This window comes from Martes martes (assembly GCF_963455335.1).
Source record: "Martes martes genome assembly, chromosome: 17".
Classification (NCBI taxonomy): domain Eukaryota; kingdom Metazoa; phylum Chordata; class Mammalia; order Carnivora; family Mustelidae; genus Martes; species Martes martes.
In genome coordinates this window covers 2,014,874-2,040,572 of record NC_137905.1, presented here as the reverse complement: position 1 = coordinate 2,040,572, position 25,699 = coordinate 2,014,874, and the positions used below count along the sequence as shown (strand labels likewise).

At 56.2% G+C, this 25,699-nt stretch overlaps 1 protein-coding gene across 6 annotated transcripts in view; it reads left to right on the top strand.

The window, feature by feature from the left end:
* The first annotated feature begins 3,826 nt into the window (after positions 1-3,826).
* Positions 3,827-25,699, top strand: part of BANP (BTG3 associated nuclear protein) — a 117,633-nt gene continuing 95,760 nt past the window's right edge. For 4 of the 6 annotated variants that reach the window (XM_080829128.1, XM_080829129.1, XM_080829131.1 and 1 more), the window contains exon 1: positions 3,843-3,950. The gene's annotated coding sequence lies outside the window, so the exon portion shown is untranslated. Of the gene's footprint in view, positions 3,951-4,510; positions 4,628-25,699 lie in introns of those variants that run through there. The other 2 variants (XM_080829130.1, XM_080829127.1) reach the window with 2 other exon arrangements.

The following is a 25,699-nucleotide window of genomic DNA, read 5'->3' as shown; positions in this document are numbered from 1 at the left end:
AAACGTGGGATATCTTTCCATTTGTTTGTGTGTCCTCTTCGATTTCTTCCACTGGTGTCCTGTCAGTGCACAGATCTTTCATGTCCTCGGTTAAACTTATTTTTAACTACTTTGCCATCTTGACGCTATTGTAAATGGGACTGTTTCTCCATTTCTTTTTCAGATCATTCTTTGTTAGCATATAGATTCTCGCATGCTGTTTGTAAGTGGACAGTTTTTTTGGTGGGGTCTTCTATGTGTAAGATCATGTTATTTGCAAACAGAGACAATTTAACTTCTTCCTTTCTGATTTGGAGGACTCGTACTTCTCTTCCTTCCTAACTTCCCTGGCTCGGACTTCTAGGACTCTGCGGAATGGGCTCCCTGGTCTCGTTTTTGGCCTCAGAGTTCAAGCTTTCAACCTCTCACCATGGGGTCTGATGTCAGCTGTGGGCTTGTCAGACGTGGCCCTCATTGTGTTGAGTTTTTATCCAAAAGGATGTTGAATTTTGTCAAATGGTTTTTCTGCCCTTACTGAGATGATCATATGGTTTTCACTTTATTAATGTAGCGTATCACATTATGGGTGGGTATATTTTCCTCTGTGTTCCTGGGTGGGACTGTTTCTGTACCAGTTACAAGTGGCTAGAGCTGCGTCTCAGGGCTGTCTCAGGAGGGCTTCAGCCACAGATGGCTCGTAAATGTTTGCTGCTGAGGGGGTGTGACGGGGACCTTCCTGTTCTACCACACTGCCGATGGACTTCCTGGTCCTTAAGTCTCCTGGTGGACCAGGATATGTGGCTGTGGGGGGATCCGTGCCGGTGGGAGATGAGGCTATGATGGGAGCCAAGCGCTACTACTTTCCATTTCCCCTGAACTGTCTGATAGGCTCTATTACCAGGACTCCATTCCATCCCCTAACCTGATCTGTTCCCAGCAGATGCTGTTGTGTGAAGCAGAAAAAGGTGTCCTGGAGTAGGAGAGGAATTACAGAATGAAAAGAAACACTGTTCAGGGGCGTCACCACAGTCACGGGTGGTGGCCAGTAGCTGGGGGTGCCCAGAGTACCCCCTCTCAGGAAGTGGTACTTCCATCCATCTGATTTTCCGTATTTGCAGGCCCAGGTGGCATCCCAGATGCCCCTTTCTCTTACCCGTGTCCCCAGGACTGGGTTTATGTTCAAGTCCTGTCGACGTCATCCCATGAGACCTCTTGGCACTGTCCACTTCTCCACATCTCGGTCTCCACTGTGAGCACCCTAGCTCAGGCCTTCATCATCTCTTGCCAGGACTCCTCCCAGAGCCTCCTCCAAATCCACTTAGCAATCTTCCTCCCCACCACCAGTTCATTTGTCAACACTCTAGCTAGAGTGACTTTGGAAAATGCAAACTGGATCAGAGCTGCCCCTGACCCAAACCTTATAAAGGTGTTCCGTTATTTCAGGATCAAAACAAAACTCGTCCCTCGGCCAACAAAGACCTGCACGGCCACATCTTAACTGCCTTTCCTACCGCATCTGCAGTCTTTCTCTTGAAGGCGGTGGAGCCGCTCCCGCGACCCTGGATGTGCACGTTTGTGAACCTCACGTTCTTCCGCAAGAGCGGGCAGGATTCTATGTGCCCAGCTCATGGCGTGGCAACGTAACATACGGTCATAGGGTCATTTCTGGAGTCGGACCCTCTGCTAAACCTTTTACGAAGTCTGCTTCATTGAATCCTCCCAGTCTCCCCACGTGCTGTGAGTTTAAAAGGCCGGTTTCCAGAAGAGGCGGTCCAGGCTCACAAGGCCTCAACAGTGTAATTTGCACACAGGAGAGCTTGGATTCCAACCCCAGGTCAGGCCAACTCGGTGTCCCTGCTCTTGTAGACAGTAGAACTGCTTTCTAGGCTCTTCTCGGGGGACTGGGAGTTTCATGAATGAAGGACTTCCCTCCACCCTAGCGACATCTTCAGGAACAGGACCCTTCTGCAGAATTCCAGGATTTGCTTGAAGTGGGCAACAACACACGGTTTTGAAGAAGGGGCCTTTGAGATTTTTGCAAATGCCTAGGGCACACAGATGGAAGGGGTCCCCCATTTCTGGTGCCATTCAGGCCAGAGCGCACCTCCCTGTCTTCTCATCAAGCCCCCACTTACACGGCACTAGTCTCCTTAACTCCAGAACCTCAACTGGAAGAGGATGATGATGATTTCATATATGTATGAAGTCATCATTATTATTTTTTTGTGAGAGAGACAGACACAGGGAGAAAGAGACAGAAGGGGCAGAGGCAGAATCTCAAGCAGGCTCCACGCCCCACATGGAGCCTGTTACGCAACCCTGAGGTCATGATCCATCAACACATTGAAATCAATGGTCAGACGCTTAACCGACGGAGCCTCCCAGCCCCCCCAGACCGGACTCCTGCAGGAAGTGCCTGGCAAGGAGCGTCCCCCGCAGTAGGGAAGCAGCTCCCCGCCCGTGCACAGCTGTCCTCGCCGATGTCCAGCTGCTCCACTGTTCTCGGAAGCACGCGCATCAGCCGGGGTCGCTCCGGGCCGCACCGGCCTCTCCCCGACCCTCCTGGGCGTCCGGAATGCGACGGGGTCCGCCGCGCTCCCCGCTCGCGCTCAGACGTCCGCGCGCCCGCGTCGAGGGCCCTGGGGTCAGCGCCGGGGCTGGCCGCGGCCGAGGCGGAGCCGGACGCAGGCGGCGCGGTGGACGGCCCGGCCCGGCCCCCCCTCGCGGGTTTGTGCGGCCGCGCCCCTCCCCCGCCGCGGCAGCCGCCGGGCCGCGTCCCGCACCGCGAACCCGCCTCGTCTTTTTCCAGCGGCGCGACCGTGCGGAGCCGCGGCCCTCGAGGGACGGCGTCGCCTCGGAGCCGCGTGTCCCCTCCCGCCCCGGACTCCGTCCGTCCGGGGTGTCTTCGGGGCGCCCTTCCCGCACAGCTAACCCGGGGACGACCCGGCCCGGCGGCTCCCCGGAGGTCACTTCTGAAAGGAAGCGTCCCCGGCCAGGTCGCGCGAGGTCGCACGGCCCGTCACCGGCCGGAGTCCGGTCTCACCGCGGCGACGGGGGCCGTGGGCGGGGAAGCCGAGCAGCAGGACCGCGTGTCCCTCCCGCACGAGGCGGCCGGCAGGTGTCCGCGCGACGGGCCGCGGCAGCTCGGGGACACAGCGGCCCGGACCAGAGAGCCAGACGGCGGGGCGGGGCGGGGCGGGGCGGGGCGGGCCGGCGCGGGGCCGGGCGGCGGGAGCGGGGCTTCGGGGACCGCGCGCCGCGACCGCAGGGGACGGGCCGGCACACACGCCCGCGCGCCGCAGCGCCGGGCCGCGAGGACGGACGCCGGGGTCCCCGCGCGCCAGCCATTCCGTGCCCCCCACCGCGCCCCGACCCCGACCCCGGAGCGGCGGCCCTTCCCTCCCAACTACAAGTCCCAGCAGCTGCGCGCGCGGGCGCCGACGGGAGCACGGAGTACGGAGAGACTACAAGTACCGGCAGGCTCGGCGACCGCGCAGGGACTACGATTCCCAGAAAGCCCCGCCCGCAGCTCGCGCGGGGCCCTCCGGGATATGTAGTCGTCGCGGGGAGGTAATTCCCTAGTCATCCAGCCTCAGAAGAAATGGCCCGTTCCTCTCCCGCGGCGCCGACGCGACTTCTCACTGGGTAACGAGAAGACGGAGCTCACGCCGGGGAAGGGACGATCCTGAGAGGCCCCGACCGCGGCGCGGCGGGAGGACGCGTGCGCATGCTCGGCGTTCGCCGGCGCGGGCGAAGGCGCGCGCGGCAGGCCCGCGGCGGCAGGCCCCGCCCCCTCGCCGCGTCCCGGAGCCCGGCGCGCCCCGCTCGGAGAGCCTGCGCAGACGAGGCGGGGCGGCGGGCCGCGGGGAGGGACTCGCGGCGCCTGCGCAGAGCGGCGGCTTCTCTCGCGAGGACGGACGCCATTATCGCATCTCCCCGACAAACACCACGAGAATTCCGCAGCCCACACGGTAATTGCAGCTCCCGCAGCCGGTCGCGTCTCCACCTCCCCCTTCCCGCGGGGCGAGAGCGAGAGCGAGAGCGAGATCTCCCCTCCTCCCTCCTCCCTGCGCCCTCCTCCGGCCGCCGCGCCCGCGCCCGCCGCCCCCGCCCGGACGCCCTGCGCGGCCGGCCAACGGCCCGCCGCCCTCGGCCCGGACGCCCCCCGGCGCCCTCGGCCTCGGTCCCGCCGGCGCCCCGGCCCCCGCGCCCCCTCCCCGCTCCCTGCGGCTCCCCGCCGGGCCCGCCGCCCCCCCCCCCCCGCGGCCCGGCCCTCCCCCCGCCCCCGGCGGCCCCCGGCTCCGCTCCGGGCCGTGGGCCGCGCGCCAGCCTCGCTCCCCGGGGGCCGGGCGGGGGCCGGGCCGGGCGGCCGCGCGCGGCGGCGGGCGCCCCTGTCACCTGTCGGGGCGCGGGGACAGCGCCCTGCGAGCGAGGCCCGCGCCGGGGGTCCCCGCCGGGCCGCCCTCCGCCGCGCGTGTGCCCGGGCGGCCGGCGGGCGGGCGCGCACCCCGTGGGCCGAGCGCTGCGGGGGAAGCAGGGCTCCGTGCCGGCTGGGGAGGGCCCCGGGCCGCCGGGGACGAGGTCGGGCGCGGGCTGCGGAAGTGTCGCCTCGGGGCTCGCCGCGGGCGCCGCCCTGGCCCGGGTGCAGGTCCGTGTCGCCTGCACCGTCCGAGCGCTTGCGAGGCTGTGCCCGCGGGGGGCGCGGCGCTGCCCGGAGACCGGGCGCTCCCGGGGAGCTGCTGCCGCGTGCGGGGTTCGTGCACGTGGGCCGGCTGGGGCTCGCGGTCCGCCCTGCGCCGCCCCGCCCGGAGCGCACCCCGCGGCCGCCGGAGGTGTCTTGGAGGAGCCCGGGGGAGCCCGCCGGCGGGTGTCCAGTGGTCCTCCCCGAGCGAGGGGCGGGCAGCCCAGAGGACGGCCCCAGCGCTTCAGCCTTCCGCTGTAGGGTCCGGGGGTGCAGGTGCGGCGGGGAGGGACCGGACGGCCCGCGGGGTTAGCCCTCCTGCGGGCGCCACGGGCCTGTGCTTGCAGTCGAAGCAAGTGTCCGCCGGGGACGGGGGGTTGTGTCCACGTCACGCGGCTGTGGGTTTCTAACAAGGGGTTCAGTGTGGTGGCTGGGACTGCTGCTCACCCCAGTGTTGGCATCCCAGGGACCCCGGGGTCGCGCAGACTGCCCCGCGTCATAGATGAGGCCCCTGGGACCCACACAGGTGAGGACACTCGTCCCGGACACACACAGCCGAGGGCTGGAACTCGGTCGGTGTGCGGTCTGTTTTCTGAGAAACACACACACGCGTGGAGAACTTACCCAGAGCGGCTGTGCGGGAAGCACCAGGGAGAGCCTGGGCTGGGCAGCAGCACGTCCGCTCCGGCCGCTGGGGCCACCTGTCGTCCGCAGCCCGGACCTGTGCCGTGGCACCGTCAGATTGCCGCAGCAGGATGACTTCCTGCTTCCCGTCCCCCTCCCGTCCCCCTCCCGTCCCCCTCCCGTCCCCCTCCCGTCCCCCTCCCGTCCCCCTAACCCACCGTGCTGGGTGATTGCCGTTGTTGCAAGGCCCGCAAGTGCTGCTTGCCTCACGGCGGGGGAAGGTCTTTTCTGCCCCGGACTGGCCTGGGCTGTCTTCTCTGCATGTTGCTGCCCGGGACTCTTCACCCAGTTTCACGTTCTCAGGGGTAACGTCCGGGCTCTCCAACCTCCGCTCTTCTCCGGCCCTCTTTTTCTAGTCGGGATGGATGGCTCCTTAGGCCAGCCCAGGTTCGCGCGCACTTTGGTTTACTGTGCGTACGAGTCCGTTGAGGACTCCGTGTTCCAGTCTTGGCTCTGTCCGTCGTCTCCAGGTTCAGTGCTTCAGTCCTTTCCGGTAACCTCAGGGCCCTCCTTGCTGTGCAGGCGTTCTCAGAGTGCCCTGGCTGTGGGGTCCCACTGCACGTGCTTTGAGGGCTTGCCCGGAAGCCCGGCGACATTTCTTTTGCATCCGTTGAGGAATTTCTTCTGATTTATTCTTTCTGCAATTCTGATGTTGGACGTCTCGGACTGACCCACTGAATCTCTTGTTTTTATCCTCTTCGGTCCCATCATTCTCGTTTTGGGGAGAGGGCTTTGTTTATCTCCCAGTGCTGTTCTAAGCTTTTCTTTTCCGCAACTGAAGACCATCGGGAGCTTACTTTGTTTTGTTTTCCGCGGTAGCTGCTTGTATTACGAATACATTATCTTCTTGACTTTGAGGATACCAAAAGGATTTTTTCATTTCTTTTGTTCCTTGAATTTTTATATCTTCTAATGTCACCGTCGCCATCTTCTTAAAAGTGTCGACTTCGTACTTCATATGGCAAATACTCCTTAAATATTGGTAATTACTGTTGTTTAAAGCAAGAGGAAGTGGGCAGAGAGCTCCGAGTCTGGGGGGCTGGTTTTGAAAACGTGTGGGTCTCCCCTCAGGTGCCCGGGAGCTTGTTACCGTGTGGGATTTCAGGGGCCAGGTTGCAGAGCCTTTTCCTCTGGGTCTTACAGCTTGAGAAAGATCCCTCTGATGTGGGGCTGGTCTGCCTGGTCTAGGGAGGGTTCTCGTACAGCTCTTCTGTGCAGGCATCCAGCCTCTGGGAGCAGGCGCAGCCCACGCTCTGCGGAGTGCCCTGGCCTGCGTCAGGCTTAGAGCCCACCTTTGGCTGTACCACTCCTGTGTGCTCCACATTGTGGTTTCCTTGGCCCTCATGAGCTCCTTCAAGTCTCCCAGAAATTTGCAAAGTATCTTGTATCTTATTTTCTTTCTTGTGGGTTTATTATATGCAATTACCTTAGTGTAATGAACAGAGGTCAACTTTGTGATCATTTGCTCTTGGGAGCAGGAATTCCTGAGCCCGTTCTCGTCATTCTGGCTCTTGTCATTCTGCTCTCCTGCCGCCCTGCGGCCTCGGTAACGGATGCCTTCCGCCGTGGAATGGGTGGCCTGACCACTGTCCCCGTGGCCGTCTCTGCGTCGCCGTGTGGGCGGATGTCCTGTGTTCCTGCGGGCGGTTCTGGCTCCGCAGCCTTGGAGCGGGACCAGCTCAGCCCTGGAAGGGCGGCCATAGACACAAGTCGCAAAGGTCGAGTCAGACTCGAGGTCGCCTTGGCACATCAGCTTCTCGCACCATGTCGTGTGAGGATAGCACTTCAGTGCGCCAGACTTAAGGATCGCTGCTAGTTCAGCAGGAATTACACTTGAAGTGTAGTCTTGGTGCATTTTAGTCCATTATCCTTTGAAAATTGTGCACAGTGAAGGATGTCCCCGCATCCGTCAGGGCCTAGCAGGGCCCACACAATGACCTCGCCATCGCTGGGTGTTTCCAGGAAAAGGCAAACTCTCAGCCCCGCCAGACGTGTGGAGCCAGAACCTGCAGCTTTGTCAACTTTTCCTTTCGCAGTAACGGTAGAGTCCCAGAAAAGTTGCAGAAATAGTTCAGAAAACTTCCCTGTTCCCGTCACCCGCTTCCGGTAATGCTGAGTTCTTCCATACCCAGACATCCTAAAAATCAGAAAGTTAACCTCGGCACAGTACTGTTGACTAAACTACAGACCTAACTGAGTTTCGTAAGTTTTCCATTAATACCCTTTTTCTGTTTCAGGGTTTAATCCAGGATCCCACTCCGCATTAGTTGTCATGTCTCCCGAAGTCTTCTCCAATCTCTGATACTTACATAGTCCCAGAGCGTATCTCCCAGACATTTGTAAATTACAAAGGGAAAAATGGTAACTTCACAGTGGAAAAATCACCAGTAATAACACCTATGATGTCACGTACCCCAGTTGATAACCTGAGACACAAGTGCACGCCCATAGTCCAGTCCTGAGAGAACCTGAATGGAGGGTCATTCCCCAAAATGTTAATGGGTGTTTCTTAAAAGTATCCCTGTCTTGAAAGACCGAGAAAGACCCAGAATTTGCATTTAAAAAGATGGCCCGGTGTGGTGTAGGCACTTTGATGCTGAAGAAGTACTTCCTGTGCAAGAGACAGTCGCCAAGGAGATGGGCTAGATAAAGAACCACAGTCTTGTGGACTGGGAAATGGGTGCTTCAGCTGTGGGGTCTGGGCGAGCTTGTGATGGCATAGCGGGATAGCCGGCATCTCTCCGTAACGATCTGGTACACCGCTAAGTCCCGACAGCTGAGCTGTTCAAGTAAATACGCGACCCACAAGACGAACCTGGGAAGGTGCACGTAACTTTACCAGTTCAGCCGTTTAGATCTGGGAAAGGAAACGTTTTTCTTTTTTTGAAGAAGCTCCTGGAGGAAAATACACATTAAGGTTTTCAATGAGATTGACTTAGATGAAAGCTTTAGAAAGTCTTCCGTATAACAGGTAAATAAACACCGTTGTGTTCTCTGATGTCACGTATATGATGGTCAGACAAGCAAGATCACACAATGGCGCGTTCACTCGAGTACTCTGAACCGCTCTGAAACGTTCATTTTTCTGGGGTGTGAGGAGGAGGGCTAGGGAATTGGAGAGCAGGCAGTGAGCGGGATCCCGTGACTGCGGTTTGTTTTTGTAAAAAAGCTGCTCTTGTTTCCTGTTGGGGTCCAGTGCCTAGAGCTCGTTTAGCCTGTCCCCGAGAATTAGAGTCAGCCGTGACCCCTGCTTTTCAGGGTAGTGATGAAATACTTCACCCTTAGGTTGCCCAGTTTTGTCTCGTGTAGGCTTTGACACCAGTTAAGAATCAGAGCTTTAGGGGCACCTGGGTGGCTCAGTGGGTTAAGGCCTCTGCCTTCAGCTCAGGTCATGATCCAAGGGTCCTGGGATCGAGCCCCACATCAGGCTCTCTGCTCAGTGGGGAGTCTGCTTCCTCCTCTCTCTCTCTCTCAGCCTGCCTCTTTGCCTACTTGTGATCTGTCTGTCAAATAAATAAATAAAATCTTAAAAAAAAAAAAAAGAATCAGAGCTTTAGCTAATAGCTTGTGCTGTCTTCGCCTTGCCTTCTGGCTCTGTTCCTTGTCCAGGACTATGGCTGGATGGTCCCCCCCGGCCCCGCCCAGAGGAAGGTCTTGACTCCTCACCCCCCGGTGCAGCGGCGAGGGCGGCAGCCCCTCGTTCGTCCCTTTCAGGGGAAGCGGAGCGTGGGATCAACCCCTGGAGCCTCCCGTGGCTTGAAACGTGGCCGTTATTGATTTAACATGAGATGGGAACGTTAACTTCAGCCACAAGCAGATCGTACGCCCAAAATTCTGTAACATCACATGAAATGAAATTTTGAATTAATTTTTCTGCACCTTTTCCTTTTTTTTTTTTTTAAGATTTTATTTATTTGACAGAGATCACAAGCAGGCAGAGGCAGGCAGACAGACGGGGAAGCAGGCTCCCTGCTAAGCAGAGAGCCCGATGGAGGGCTCGATCCCAGGACCCTGAGATCATGATCTGAGCTGAAGGCAGAGGCTTCAACTCACTGAGCCACCCAGGCGCCCCTGCCCCTTTTACTTCTGCCCATGGCCAGGAACTGTCCAATTTGGTTAAACGTTTCGACCATCTACCTCTGCTGGGGTGGCCAGCCAGATTCGCTTTATGACTAAGGAGCGTCACAGTGGAAGGGAGAGGCGGCGGTGGTCGGTAGTAACCTGCGGGATCGGGTTGCTTACGGCGTAGAAGCGGTGGACGAAGGACGTCCGGCAAGCGGAAGGCAGAGCTGAGCGCGCTTTAATTCAGCCGCGTGCAAAGTAGGTAGGTGGAGGGGGTGTTCGTGTGGAAATGGACGCCGTTTCCTTGCCCAGGTGATTCCGTACTAGTCTTTAGGAGAGGAGCACCCGCAGAGCACGGCGAGCGACGGTGGGTTGGACAAGAGGGCCCCGGGGGGACGGCGGCCCCGCGAGCAGCTGGGCGGGCTGTCGGGAAAGTGGGCCGGCGACGAGCCAGTCAGGCTGGGGCCTGAGCGCCTGTGGGCAGAACCCTGTACTGACCAACTGTTCAGTAATAAAGACTGACTTTCTGTGCTTCACAACACGCTGCTTGTGGTCTGTACTGATTTTTCCTCTTTTCACAAGGCAGAAAATCATGAAATAACCGGAAGGGGGTTTGAGTGAAACTGCCCGTGGGAACTTGGTGGTGTGCACTGCCGGCACTCCCGGGGTCCGCCGTGCGTCCCTGGGTGTGGCCAGAGCCCTGGGCGTCTTCGCTTCACAGATCAGGGACAGACAGACACGGGCTGCTGTCACCTGTGATGCCGCCGGCAGGTGGATGGCCGGGAGGCACATGACTGCTGCCGCCCTATGCTGTCTGGGGTGAGCTCTCGTCACAGGAGCCGAGCGCTGCGCCAGGCTTCCCCGAAGATGCCCGCTGTGATTCACTCCCCACGGTTTTTCAGACTGAATTGGTCAGAGAAGGCCGTGTGTCCTGTTTCCAGTTAAAAGTCATTGCAGCTGTTGGTAGGGACTTGGCCTCCTTTTGCAATTAAACATTTTATGGATTTTTACAATTTGTGACGTTCAACTGATTTTCACATTTTTTGCCGAGTGAGGGTTTAATGTGTTATTTTAGATTTGTGTAATTCAAATTGATGTAAAATGCAATCACGCTGTGTTAGGGAGGAGAAAGGGAGACAGAAGGGGCGACCTGCGTACGACGACCGCAGGCACAGGCTGCTCGCACGGAATGCCGGGAGGCTGGCTTCTGGAGTCCTCCGGGGGATCGTTCGGGAACTCCGCAAGTGCGCCTTCCCTGGTGGGGATTTCCGTGGACCCACCACGGTAGGAATCCGAAGTCTGTCCGTTCAGTGGATGAGGCGGAAGAGGAGGCGGCGGAGACCCGGAGGCGTGTCCCGGTCCTGTCACAGTGCAGGCACGTCTTTCGGGAGCCCGGGATGACCCTTCCACAGAAATGGGTCCGAGTTTCTTGATCCCTCGGCCTCGAGGCAGTTTCAAGGTCTGAAGATGCCACAGATGTCACTCAACGCTTGGGAGCTCTAGGGTAGAAGTGCATAAACCTTTTCTGTAAAGGGCAGGATAAGGGAATGTTTTTGGCGTTGGTGTCTCTGTCCCGACTGCCCAGCTCTGCCCCCGGAGGGTGGGAGCCAGGATGCGTGTGGCCGTCCTGCAGCGCGGTGACTCCAGAAGGCGCAGGGTTGGGCTCCTGGGCTGTGGTTGGTGCACCCCCACGCCCACACTCCGAATGCTCGTGCAGGTTGGAGAACTCCGAGCTGGGGGATCAGTGACCGCGACGTGGTGGGGCCACTAGAGTTGGTGCCAGGGCCTGCTCACGGGGCTGTCCTCAGTCACAGCCGTGCTGCCGTTCACCGGCACCGTCGCGCCCCTGACCCACGCTGAGACCGGGCTGTCCTGGGGGAGGTCCGCGGGGACCGCCTCGCCCACTGCAGAAGGCACGGGGCGCGTGGGGCAGAGACCGCGAGTCCGTTTTCGAGAAATCTGCTCGGAAAGGAAGCGTCCAGTGGCGGCGTCTCAGGAGTGGTAGTGGGCGTGTTGGAGGCCCCTTCGGGTGAGAAAGCTTCCCTCCGTCCCCAGCGCCGTTCTGTGGAGAAAACCCTGTTCTCTCCGTAGGAGTTGGGTGTTTTCAGGCTCGATTTATTTCCTCTCCTCTCTGTAACTGTTTATGTGTGTCTTTTTCCCCCTGAACAGTGTAAGATGTGACGCCACTTTACTCTTAAGTCCTTAAGTAGTGGTTTCCTATAAACAGGGATATTCTTTTGTGTAACCACAGCACAATTACTGAAATTGGAAATTTATCATTCATATAGCTCTGTTATCTGAGCAGCGGAGCTACTCAAATTTTACTTCTTGTCCCGATAACGTCCTTACAGTAAAAGAAAAACGGACTCTTCTACACTTGGATGAATCTGTTTTTCCCCCGGAATATTTGCCCTGGCCCATAGAATCAGAAATTAGGCCCACACTCATTAAAAATGACACGTTTTAGTAAAATGTACGAATTTATTGTTGACAAAACCCACTTTGAATAACTATTTCCTTCTGCGCTTCCGATTAGAAATGGGAAGACGGTCAGTAGGGAGGATGCTCGCTCTTTCCAGAGTCTCAGATCATCAGTTGCAAGTGTGCATGCGGTGTGGTGAGAGTGTGCTAGAATTTGGGTCAGAAGTGAATATGACCTTACATAGCGTCATCTGCTAGATTTATTTTTTAAAAGGTATTTTTTAAACCTTTTTTAATTTAAAAAAGTTTACTAAGGTTGTTGTCAAGTGCATAACCCTGTTGGGCTAGGTAAGTTATTTTCCGAGGGTACCTACTTAGTGCTGGACCTGGACCTGTTTTTGTTGTTGTCTTGTTTGTTTTTAATCAGAGTCTAAATGTTTTGGGTTTCTGAATTGAAAACTAACACCCTTGAAAGGTTGTTACGGGACTAAGGTGAAAACATCTCTGAGACCCAAGTAAGTTATGTCATGTGCTTTTTTGTTTGTTTTGTTTTGTTTTTAGATTTTATTTGAGAGAGACAGACAGCAGGGGGAGGGGCAGAGGGGGAGGGAGAAGTGGGGGGCTCCTTCCCAGGACCCTGCTATCATGACCTGAGCCAAAGGCAAACGCTTAACCCACTGAGCCACCCAGGTGCCCCATGTCCTGTGTCTTTAACCAAAGTAAATTTTTTTGGGCAGCAAATAGATTTTCTTAAAATTTAAAAGTATGTTTCATCTGGAAATCGTCTTAGCTCCCCCTAGCAAACCGTTTCAGGCCCCTATGTTGCCTTCCTTGTCTGAATTTGTGCCCGGAGTCCGGTTTGCTCGGTTCGGTGTGTGGCTCCGACTTGAGCGTGGGCTCCCGTCCCGTGCTCCGGCCGCGGGTCTTCACACGCCTCTGTGTTCAGGTGGACTCGTCCTCTCCAAGACACATCGCAGCTCTGTCGCCGATAGGACTGTCCTCTGTGGCGTGGGCTGGTTTCGAGGAGGGGGAGTGTTGGGGTCTGAGACCCGGAACACCTTGTTTGGCTCTTTGGCTCAGGGCAGACCCTTCAGCGTCCCCTTCAGGGTAGGGCAACCCCAGCGCCACTGGCGGGGCTGTGGGGGGGGGGTGCACATGGGCGCAGCCGGGAAGCCGGTAGCTCAGCGTTCACCGGGCTTCTGTCCTTCCTGCCCTCTGCAGCTCCGACTCCCGAGTCCCCATCCCAGTTCACACAGGCTTCCTGGTGTTCTGGAGCTAAGAGAAAGGCGAACTAGTTGGATGAGGACATGGGATGACCACGTGGCTGTACAGAATCACACTGTAGATATGTGCTTACATGGACGTTTGGACTGCGTGGACCCTCTTGCAGTCTCAGACCCGACCCAGCTAATTTGGGGTCCCACGTGCAGCTCATTTCTTTGTGCTGTTCTCCGTGACTAAGTTCTGACTCCATACCGAGAACCATGACCTTGAGTGAAACAGTGCCAGGATGCTGTGTCTAGTACCGAGACATAAACTGAGATCCCCGGGCCCCCACCATGGTAGGGGCATGGGCTGCGTCTGCCGCCAGCGAGCCCGTGTGAGGGCTGTGCCCGGGTCAGCCGGTGTCCCTGACATGACCTTCGCCAGTCTTCCTGGACTTTGTTTTCTGTTCTGGATCGTATTAACGAACTCTCGTTGGTTGTCAGCCCTGCCTCTGAGAGGTTGCACTTGCTTGACACGTGGTGGGGATCAGAAACTTCTAGAATTGTCCCAGCATCTGCCACCTGTCACTGTCACTTATTTTAATGACCGCTCAAGTTGGGAGCTAATCTTCTTTTGTTTTTACGTTGCCTGGTAAGGATCCCAAACTGCCTTAACGTCTTGGCACCTGCTAGTTGTTTTGTTTGGTTTCTGTGAAATTGCGAGGTGGAAAAAGGAGGTTAGTACACTGTGGTGTCCTTATCCTTGGACTGATGACCGTTCTCCTCCCCAGGCTTCACAGTACGTGGCATTAACCAGGAGAAGCAGATGGGCGATGAAAGGATTTCAGTTTCTGGAGGGAGCCAAAAAAGATGGACGGTTGCACAGGCGCAGCCGCCAGGGAGGAAGACGGACACTGTGTCGGCACAGTTAGCAGGACGCGGTCGCGGGGAGCGTGCTCCGCTAACTCCCCGTCCCCACCCCGTGTCTTCAGGGCACTCTGGTCCTATTTCCACATCCCAGAGTCTTGGAATTTGAGAACTGGCCAGGAACTTGGAGGCATTTTAAATTAGTAATCTCGCTAGGAAGAAGCTTGCCCATACTTGTGAAGGACACATTTATTTTAAGTGCAAGAACCCATGATGACTTCTGTGTCTCTGCTCGGGGGAACTGGCCAGTGTGCACTCCACAGGCCACTGTCCCTGCAGCCGTCCCGGACAGGAGTTAGCTCTCAGACACTCTCGCTCTCTCCAGGGAAGGGCCCTCTCTGGCATTTTCCTTGTACGTTGTGAGTGTGTTGTTGCTCCGCGGTGCTGTCACGTGTGTGTGTCACAAAAGGGGGGTGCACAAGGGCAGTCGGGGTTGCTGCCGGGCTCTTCTCTGTGCCCCCAGAAAGCAGCTCCAGTCTGACAGTGGGTTTGGAAACCATACTGTGTGTCCAGGATTTGGAGGGAGAGGGAAGACACGCTGTTTGCGAACGGTTTGGGGGAGAGTTCCAGAATGTGCTTGAGGAGTTAGGCGCAGGAGGGGTGTGGTGGGAGCGGGGGCGTGGGGGCTGGGCAACCCAGTGGATTGGCGGGTTTTATTACTTTTGTTTTTTTCTAAACATTTCCTTATCTTAGGGCCTTTTACCGGCGATGTTGCAGAGGAGAACGCGCTGTTCTCTACCTGGTTTCCCCCACTGTCAGCAGCGCACGCCACCATGGTGTAGGGCGCCGGCTGCCGGCAGGGAGCCCTCCAGCCACTGCTTGGCCCCTCGGGACGAGCGGCTTCTGTGGGGTCTGTGGTTCTGTGCCGCCTCTCCTCCCCCTAGTCTAGAGGACAGTTGCTGGAGGAGAGCAGCGAGTTCACGGGTGTGGGGCCTCCATCTCCGCCCGCAGAGGGCTGGTGTTACGGGGTGCTGCCGCCTCGGTGTGTCCGGGCACACCTCGGAGATGCTGGGGTCTGGTCGCAGACCTCTGCAGCGAAATGAGGGCCTCAGTAACGTGAGTCCTGCAAGTCCCCGGGTTTCCCAGCCTGTCCCGGAGCACGCAGGGGTTTGCACGGCACTGCCGCTGACCGACCGCCGGAGCAGTGCGCGGAGCGAGACCTTGCACGTGCCTGATCTCGGAGCTACATCATTGCTAAAACGTGCTGCTCATCTCGCCGCTTTCAGTGAATCATAATCACTGATCACAGATCAGCACAACAAGTAATAATGAAAAAGCTTGAAATACTGTGAGAACTACACATTTTGGTAGTTTTTAGTAACCTGTGTTTTTTTTTCAGCTTTTGAAAGTAAGTTGCAGAGCTCGCCATATTTCACCGCTACGTGCTTGAGTGCTCACGTCCTGAGAGCAGGAGCGTCCTTTCACGTAACCATGCCTAAAAAAAGAGTAATAGAGTCACCGAGGATACTGTCCATGTTTAAGTGTCCCCCGAAATCGTTTATGGCTGGTGATCCCGCCACCCTCCCCACTGCCCCCTCTCCTGCTGGGACCTTGTGGCATCGGGCAGGGCTCCTTAGGCTTGGATCACAGAGAGCAGACCTGCTAGTTTTTTTTTTTTTTTTTTTTAAGATTTTATTTATTTATTTGACAAAGAGAGACACAGGGAGAGAGGGAACGCCAGCAGGGGGAGAGGGAGAAGCAGGCTCCCTGCTGAGCAGGGACCCTGATGCAGGGCTTGATCCCAGGACCCTGGGATCATGGCCTGAGCCGAAGGCAGACACCCAACCGACTGAGCCCCCCAGGCACCCCAGGCTTCTGCTAGCTTTATGCTGTGGGCTTTTCAAGGGCCCTGCCTGGGAGACCTGAACCTCTAACACCTTCGTTCTTGCCTCTGTCCTCTGCCGACTCCCCCAGATCTCCAGCAGCCTTGGTCAGCGGTCCCGAGCTAGGCCTGTTCCCCGCTCCGGCCAAGCGGTAGATCCCGCTCGTCCCTCACATGCGCCGTGCTAAAAAGGGTGGGTGACGCTCTCCTCCGTCATGGCGATGGTCGACCGCAGCGCCCAGCGCCTACTTTGGAAGGGCACGTGAATGAATGCAAGGTCACTTAATGTGTGAAAGTTCACAGAGGCTTCTAGAAACTCCTCCCGGAGCTGAGACATCAGGCTGAGGCCTTGCAGCCTGCAGTCGGGTGCACAGTACCATGCTCCTGCTTCTTGGGGGCAGGTGGTGGTTTCTGTTGTCGGGGGAGGTGCTTACCGTGTGAGCGACAACGCACCGCTGACTCGGGGCCTTGTGGTCCGGGCTGTGGCGGTGAGTTACCTGCGCTTCTCCCCGCAGGCTTCTCGGGCACGTTCACGTTTGTCTTTGGCAGTTGGTAAATCAAGTGAAAGTGGCTTGTCATTGCTTCGCTGGTTTGCATTTCGTAGCAGAAGTTACCTGAAACGCACTTCCAGTCACGCAGGAGGTGGAACACCGAGAGCAGCGACTGTCGGTGGGGTCTGAGGCGCCCGCACATGCTCTTGAGAACCTGCCCGGGGGCCTGAGAAGCCAGTTTTCCTAACGATCAGAAGAGGCCACTCGCCTCTTGTGTGTGCAGGTACTTGCACCGATGGTGCGGGGTTGATGTGAAGAAGCTGCGGCCGCCGGGCCACACCCGAGGCCAGGGCCCCAGGCTGCAGTTGGGTCCTTACAAGAAAAGCCATTTTCACCTAAGAATGTCCCTGACGCAGCAGTAAAAATCTATTTCATTGAGTCTCAACCTTCGAGTACACATCCCTTTAACACTCAGTGTGACCAGCGGGAAGTTCGTGGAGAGCAGGCGTCTGGCTTTCCGAGTGGAGCGCGGCCTCGAGGACAAGCCTCCTGCCCGCCGGGCGCCGGCTCAGCGAGCCTCTGTCTTCACGGACCAGCGGGAAAGAGTAATTGACAAACCGCGATATTTCTTGCTAAGTGAACAGTTAGCCTGTCGCTTTGAGGACGGCAACAGCGCTCTCGCCGGTGATCAGATTGGGCCTTCCAGGTGGGATTGGAATTTCGGAAAGTGTGTCTCTGCCATGGGACCCCGACGGCTTCTCGGTACTTACAGATGTTTCTGCTATCAGCGTTACTGTAAATGAACGTAATGCTTTGATGAGACCTCATAAACTGCGTTTGGAAAACCTGCATCACTCGGTGACCCAGTGTTTTCCGGATGAGCAGTGCACGACCTTGCACACTGGCCTTCTGGGAGATCCGTGGACAGTGCAAGACAGACCAGTGGATTTCAGAGTCAGAAAGTGAAACGGTCACTGATAAGGTTTCACGTTCCACACCGCAGCGAGACTTTGGGGGAGAATAAGACACCTGGGGAATTTTGGTGTGCAGTGACAGGGAACAGCCACGGTCACCTGAAACGGTGCTGAAGCAGTGTCCCAGTCGCGCTTCTGTGGGAGGGTGGCTTGTCTTCGTGTGTGTCAGCCAGCATGGTTCCGAGAGCAAGACTGAAAGTTGCCGCAGATCTGGAAATCCGGTTATTTTCCCGTAAAGTCTGACCTCGAGATTCTGCTGCTGCTGTTGCTTTGGGATCTGTGGTTATTTTTCATAAAAGATGTTTGGTACGTTAACATGTGTTGTGTTGATTTTTTTATAATTTGATGTCTCTAATTTTTAAATGCATAAAGAGATGGTCAAGCATTTTCTGCTCTAATTTCAGATCTGGTAACTGCTTGGCACACCCCTATGGGCACGAGCTCTTTGGAGGTCTCACTGGCTTTAGGGTGGTCAAGGGGGTCCTGAGCCCGGCACGTGTGTGACGAGGGCAGTGGGGGCTATGGGACCAGCTTCAGTCCAGCTCTTTCCTCCGTCATGGGTCGTGTTGTTTTTGGAAAAGATGAAGAAATGTGGCAAATTTAATCCAACCTACTAGCCGGCTCTCTGAAGACCGGCGCTCTTGTTTGGCCGTTTTCTGATTTTGAATGTAAACACGTTTAGGGGGCTGTCTTAACCAAGGCGTGGCGTGGCTAGGTTTTCCTAGAAAGAAGTGGAAGCCACAGGAAGACGGATTTCCTGCTTCCCAGTTTTCTGCCCTCCCCCTCACCCCCACTGATTTGGGAGAAAAAATCAAGCAAACTGAGTTTTTTTCGCATACCTTAGTTTAAATAATATTGGTGTCTTTGCTTACTGCATACTGGCTTTTAATTATGTCATTACCACACGTACATCCAAAAGGATTTGATTAAATGGAATGATTTTTTAGTTTCTTGGAGATTTCCCCCACATCCCGAGCGTCTGTAGTAGTGCTCCGAGACTCTTGGACACGTGCCGGGGCACTGCTGACCCGCAGGGTCGTACCTTCAGTTCGCGTCTTCGTCACGTGTGACATGAAGTTAGACTAGCAGTAGACTTAAGGCCCTTTCGAGGTGGGGGCGTGCCCGGCCTTTCCGGTGGCTCTGTCTCGCTGGCTGTCCACTCTGGGTCTGTCTGACGGCGGGGAAGTCGTTGCAGTAGCGTGGAGTCTGGTCGCTGTCCTTGGGTTATGCCGAGGTAGCCTCTTCCTGGCCAGGGTCAGTGTCAAGCCTTCGTTCAAGGGTTATTGTAAGAAACAACTCTGCGAAGAATTTCTGCCCTAAAAAAACTGATGGGAAAGAAAATCCTGTACGTGTGACATCCCTAATGAGACAAACCACGTGGTGGTGTTCTTGCAGGGACAGAAAATCCCAGTGTGGACACAGGGAGGCTTTGTTCGGTTGTTTATTTCTTGCCGCCTTTTTTGTAACGAGAGCTGACAGTCCAGAGCATTTCCTTTTCTTAAGCCTTTACTGCTAAGGCAAAGACGTATGCTCAATTACAGTAGCTTTTCTCTTCCTATTTTAATGGCCTTGTGGTTTTATTTTATGGGTGTCCAAAATATTTAAAAATTAGCAAAATTAAAAATAAATTTGCAGTTCTGTATTTCCGCTGATGAGCAGCTGCTGGGGTCTGCGGCTGACAAGTGAGGAGCCGCTTGTTACATTGTTGACTCCATTCACAGGCGTCCAAGGTCATAAAGGAAACTGACTCGGGACTTAGTTTCCGTCCGTCCTTACGGAAATGGAAACACAGACCCAGTACCTTGCTGGCTTTCTGCACGTTCTTAGCTAGGAGTGCTGACCGTCCTGGTTCTGCACGGCTGTGGAGGCGCGCAGTGGGCTCTTCACGAGACACACTGTGCATGTCGTTCCTGCATCCCAGCCGGGGCCAGGCCCGGTGCTGGGCAGAGAGCAAAGTGACAGAAGTCCCTGCCCGAGCGAGCTTATCTCCTCGTAGGGGAGACAGGTGCTAAAGGAGTGTATGCAGTGAGGGAGGCTGTCCGTGCTTTGTGCGAAAGCAGGAGGGGAGCAGGGAGGCAGGCAGGCGCGGCTGGTGGGTTTCAGACGGGTGTGGTTCAGCGTCTCTGGGAAGCTGGCTGGAGTGCCAGGGCTCTGAGCTGAACACGTCCCTGCCGAGTGGGGAGGCCACCTTGGCCGGGCCCGGTACGGAGCGCGGGGAGAGCCTGAGGGGCACGGGAGGGTGTCAGCCGGTACACAGCTGGCTTCAGAGTGCCAGGAAGCCCATGAGTTGGCAAGAAGCCTTTGGTGGCTTTGAACAGAGGAGTGACACAGTCTGACACGTGTTTTACCATGATCCAAGCGGCTTTTGAACTCGGTATTGGGGACCTTGCAGAGGTAGAACAGGGAGACTCCTGCTATGCGGAGGCTAGTGCACAGACCCGGACGTGAGAAGACGAGGCCAGAGTGTGTCAAGTGAGAGCTTGGCTCACAGGTTGGATGTAGGAGGGACAAGAGCCAAGGACTGAAGGTTTTGACATGGCAAGTCTGCGGGGAGCAGGGTGGTGGGGGGGGGTGGGGGAGTGCGCTTTGGGCCTGTGGAGATTGGGACGACCCCGGGAGGTGACCAGGAGGCTGCCCCGTGGATCTGCAGTTCACCCGAGAGGTCTGAGTCGAGGGGGAGCCTGTGGCGTCGGCACGTAGCTGGTCGTCCCGCGTGACTGAGAAGAGGTGCTGCCCCCAGCCCGGACATTCGGCCGAGTCCGGGAGATGAGGACCCCCACAGAGGGAAGGGAAGGCAAGAGAGGCAGGTGCATGAGGCAGGAGTGAGCCTGCCTGGAGCCCACCTGGGCGGTCTGATGGGGGGAAGGATGTCTGATCGGGCAAGGTCCTAGAGGGAACCGAGGCAGCAAGTCTGGGCGGTAGTTTGGGGAGTTTTGCTCTGAAGGGGAGCAGAGCGACAGAGGTGGAGGGCAGCTGGGGACATAGTGTGACTTCCGTTGGGAATGACCCCAGAGCCCAGGGGGAGCGCCCACAACAGCCACAGGGGCAAGGGGAGTTCTTGGGAAGCACTGGCGGGGGATGGGGAGAGCCAGCTGGCCAGCTGAGCCCTGAGGGAGGGGCAGGGATGCGGAAGGTGGAGGAGAAAGGGTGGGCCCCAGACATGGGGGCAGGTGCAGGGGTGCAGCAGGTGCAGGGCAGCGGCGCTCCCTGAGCGGGGCTGCGTGGGTTTGCGCACAGGCAGGGCTGCGGCGGTTGCCTGGTGTTTGTCGGGGTTTGACGCGGTTCGCCCTGTGTGAATTCCCGCCGGTCTTAGAGAAGCAGTTTCCCAGGGACGATTACAGGTGCTGCCAGGAGACCCCACACCCTGGGAAGGATACGGGATGAGCGTTGTCTGCGTTGTCTGTGTGCTTTCTCCCTCCCGGGTACCAGGAAGTTTACCGTGGTCACTCCAGACCCTCTTGTGAGCGTTTACACACACACACACACACGGACGTGTGACTGCACATACGTGCCGTTATCAGCCAACAGGACTGGGGTCAAGCACACAGAGTTCTACAGGTTTCCTGTTACGTCCCTCTCTGCTCGTGTGAGATTCCGGACATCTTCCCATCTTGTTCCGATCGTTAAACCCGCCTCACAGGGACGAGGGTGCTGTTTCAGGGCGTGCTGTGCCGTCGCTCGTCCGTCATCCCCCCAAGATCAAGCACTTGGGCCGTTGATGTTGCTTGGTGGGTTCTGGACTTCCTGTGCGCCGGGGAGGACGCCCCCTTCTCAGGCGTGCTAGGGGCCAGCTCCTCGTCGCTGTCAGAGACGTTATTGAGTGTTAATCTCAGCCCAGCTGCTTCATTGTATTAGGACTGGACTGTCTCCAGGACTTCTGAGAAATGGTAGATCTAATTTGCCAAAATGGCAACCGCATGTTCCGCTCTGCTCCAGTTTTCTTGGGCTTGTTGCCCTAGTTTTTTTCTGTTCAAACCTTCACTGTTAGCAGAATTTTAAATGACTCTATCCTGGCAACAGAACCGTCTTGAGTAAACAACTTGGATAGCGTGTGGCGTCCTCATTTGGAAGAGCTCAGGGCTGGGGATTTTATGGCGAGCTTGGAGTATTTTCTCAAGCTGCTTGCAGAATTTGGAAGACCGGGAAGAGGCTTGAACTGGGCGTCTGAAAACTTTTCATTAGCCCTTGGTGAGCGAGCTGTTTAGCCTGGGACCTGTGGCCCCGGGGCTGTCGTGAATGGGAGTCCCGGCGCCACACCTGGGTTAAGCCTGGCAGCCTGCGGCGGCTTCCGGAACTCGCTGTTGTAGAGCAGGTGGCTTGTGAGTTTCCCTTCTGGTGGGGGAAGTCTGAGGCTGCCAGTGCAGGGACATGTGGCAGCTCCCGTCCTGCTCTCTGCTCCAGCCTTCTAGTCCCTTCCGTCCCATCCTCATGCCTGGAGTCCGGCAGCCAGAGGGCAAGGAGGAGTGTTGTGGCCACATGCCAGCTGCCCTTTCACGAGGTGTCCCGGAAGCTGCCCTGTGCCACGTCTGCACTTACACCCCATCGGAGGGACCCGGACCCTCGGCCGAGGTGTGCTGCTGGAGTGGCTGCGGGGGAGGGCAGTCGGCCTGGGGCCACGTGTCCCCGTAAACTGTGGCTCTTACACTGAGCGTCCGTGGAACAGCTACTGAGGCCGTCGCCGTTGGTGTTTGTGAGGCTCTGAAACTTGGCAGAATTTTGTCTCTCTGTGTTTTTTTCCTGGAAAACGGTTCATAGGGTTTTTCTGTTTTGTTTTGTTTTTTGTTTTTTTAGATTTTGAAAGCAGTCAGAGACCCAAAAACGTTTTAAACCCACCAGTTCAAAGGTTGGTTGGGTGGTACTCTCTCCCTGAGGTCTGCCGCCTTCATTAAGGCGTTCACCGTATCCTTCAGTAATCTTTGCTTGGGTTCTCGATTTGGGCAAAAGAAGACCGAGTTTATGGCATGACTAGCTCCGACCTTCAGACTGACCACCAGTTAATCTGTACTTAGAGGTCATCTTCAGAGGACACAGAGGTGGCACGACACCTGTTTCCAGACCCGTCCAGTCTGAGAGGCCCTCGTGTTTCCGCCGGTGTCTGCCCTGACTGCCGGGTCTCAGAGGGGTGAGCCCCAGCGCTGGGAGAGCGCTGTTCTCCGGCAGGGGCTGGAATGGTGGAGTTCCCCGGCCGTTTATGCCTGTGTGTTTAGATGACCAATTTTTCTTCTTCTTCTTTTTCTCAAGTAGGCCTGGTACCCCATGTGGGGCTTGAACTTACGACCCTGAGATCAAGACCTGAGCAGAGATCAAGAGTCGGACATGTACCTGACCGAGCTGCCCAGCTGCCCCTAGTTGACCATTTTTAAAAAGTGCTTTTTCTTTCTGAAAAGATGATAGATGCGCAGGATAAAAATGCAAATATTATAAAAGGATAAACGGGAAAATAATTTCCTTTCCCTCTTACGTCCCAGAAGTAATCGGTGTGTGTCTAGAATAGCTCTTGAAAACAAGAACGCATGCTGTACACTTTGCTCCGTCTATGCGCATGTAATTCAGCATCTTGGGAGCTGGTTCTTAGAGAGATCCGGCCCGTGTTTTCGCGTGGCTGTTTCAGTGTGTCCCGTTGTGTGGCTGTGAGTGTCCTGTAGGAATTCCTGTCACTGTGCGTGTCGGCTGCATCCATTGCTTTGCTTTCCGAGCAGCACCTTGCTTGTTCTGGGTTTTTGTGGCTGTAGATCTTCGCGCATACATGTGAATCTGGGCGCTGGATGGATTCCCGAAGGGTGTGTGCAGGGTCCGGGCCGTGGCCAGCCGCGTCCTGACCGCTCTCGCCTGCTGCTCTTGACGGAGTCCTGCTGGTCTCCATTCCCACCGACGCCCCGCGGAGCCCACCGTGGACGCCTGGAACACATCGAGTGACTGAGGGTTGCTGGTCTGACGGGTGCAAGGTGGTGTCTCATTTGGAATTTGCAGTGTAAAAATTAGTGAAAGGTTGAAGTCTTCTCATGTTTAAAGGCCTCGTGACTTCCTTTTTTTTCTGTGAATTCACCCTCATTTTGGATGCTCATTTTTTTTCAGGGTTATTGGTCTTACGCCTATCGCTGTGCAAGAAGGAAATTAGCTGTTTGGCGTACGTGTGGCTGATACTGTTTTCAAGTTGGTTTGACTTTCGCCTTTAGAAATCCTTATTAAATACCCTGTGAATTCAGAAAACTGTAGTTCTGTCCACTCTGTTGTTCTCTCCTTTAATTTAGAGGGACCCTCTTTGTCGTCCCCCGACCCGGGGTTCCCTCATATGCCTTTTGGTTCGCTGTGTGCGTTTCGGTGGCGCCCGTGGCGTGTTCCGCGACGTCTCTGTGTGCCGGGCGTCAGGAGCAGTAGGGTTCTGGAGATGGCTTTGTGTGTCGGGCGGCGGGCCCGCCTCTGGGGGGTGGCGTGCTCGTGCTCGTTGTTAAAGCGGGAGAGTCGTGTCTGGTGTTCTTGACGTTGGTAGCTCAAGCGCCACGTTCTCGATTCATCAGGATCGCAAAGTCGCGTCTTCGCGGTATCGCTTCCCTGCAGAGACTCTGTGCCGTGGAACTTCTCTAGTGGTCCATTGCAGGTGGAGAGGCAGGATAAGTGTTTGATTTCTTTTTATCACCATTTTTAAAAAATTAAAGACTTCATTCCCTGGCACCTTCCGAGGGTGACTTTTGTTGCTGTTGGTATCATGACGTCATGAACTTAAAAATACTTCCTTAAGTCCATTGGCATAGTTATCCCTGTTGATGGTCCGTCTTGTCCATCTTTGCCCGAGGAGGAGCTCTTCGTGTTGGCCGCGAGTCCGCTTGATAGAGCCCTAACGTCTGCCGTACCTTCCTTCCCTCTGGCCTGGCTCGCTGTCCTGGGCTCATTCTGCGTACCCCTTGTCTCGGTTCTGGAGTCAGCGGCTCCTCCGGGAGGCCCTGCTCTCCTCGGGTGGGATGTGTCACTGCAGCATCACGGCATGGGCTCGAGGGACGCCCGTCGCTACCGGACTGACCACGGTCTCTTCGCCTTTCTTCGCTGGAGAGAGAGTGTGCACACAGACACACGGCACACTCGAGTTCACACTTGCCGCCCACTCACAGCCCCAGGTGTCTGCCTGACCTCTGGGTCCCTCGTCCTGGTCCTCAAGGACACGGAGAGTGATGGGGTTGGAATGTCCCGGAAGTGCTCATCTGAACACAGAACATTCTCAGAAGGGAATTCCCATGCTGCCAGGCCACGTGACCGCGGACGATTGTTGGCCCTTGTTCTGTGCACATTCCTCCGATTTTCCTCCCCATTTTAAGGCCAGTTATTTGTATCTCAGAGCGCGTAGCCGTCGTGGTGCTTCTCCGTTATGTTCTTCACTTGGTTCTGCTTGTGAATACGGCGTGCTCGCCACTCGCCGGGGCTCGCTGGTCTCTTCAGCTGCTTTTGCTTCTCCGGTTGGTTTTCTAGCCGTTTTCTCAGGCAGGGCTTATGGGAACACACTCCTCTAGCGCTAGGTGGCGAGGGATGTTTGTCGCCCTTACATGTGGAAGTCATTTTGTCTGCGAATGGAATTCTCGGCCCGTGTTCCTTTCTTTGAGTATCTTAGACGCGCTCATCCGTTCTTTTTCTGTTGGCGTTTGATACTCTTTTTCCCATTTTAAGTCACCTGGTCTTTTTGCCAGGATGTGTAAAGGAATGCCTCTTTTTCTTTCAATCATATTTTTTTTTTTTTAAAGATTTTATTTATTTATTTGACAGATCACAAGTAGGCAGAGAGAGAAGGGAGAAAGCAGGCTCCCCGCTGAGCAGAGAGCCCGATGCGGGGCTCGATCCCAGGACGCCGGGATCACGACCTGAGCCGAAGGCAGCAGCTTTAACCCACTGAGCCACCCAGGCACCCCTCTTTCAATCATATTTTTATTAGAGTGTGTCTTGGGGTTGGGTGTCTGTTTGCCGCCCCCTCTCCCTGGGTTTGTGGCATGTCATTTTGGTCAGTCGTTTCGGACTTACTCCTTTCCAGAGAGTCGTCTTGACTCGTACTTCGGGGCACTCCGTTTCCCCGGGTTTGGCCGTGGTTTTCCTCTTCAGGGCGCCCCTCCCCGTGCCGGCCTCGGCCGCCGTCCGGGCTCCTCCTCCTTGAACGCTTCTCCTTCATCTCTTTCTCTTTCCTCCTTCTGTTTCTTCGGCGCTGTTTCCCCGTGTTTACTGCTCCTGGGCGCCTCGTTTCGTTCACGTCTGAGCTCTCCTGACCCCCGTCGCTGCCCGTCTGCACCTTCTGATGCCGTCCTGGGGCTCCCCATGAGCCCTGTCCTTGGTGCACTTCGGGGGAGGCTTCGCCTCTCTTAAGCGCTTGTCTTCCCGTGGGCTGTTTCCTCCTTACCCTCTTAGATGCCGTTATCTTTGCATGAGATTGGACTTCAGTATCTGCTGTCGTTCCTTTTCATGTAGAATTAACTTTC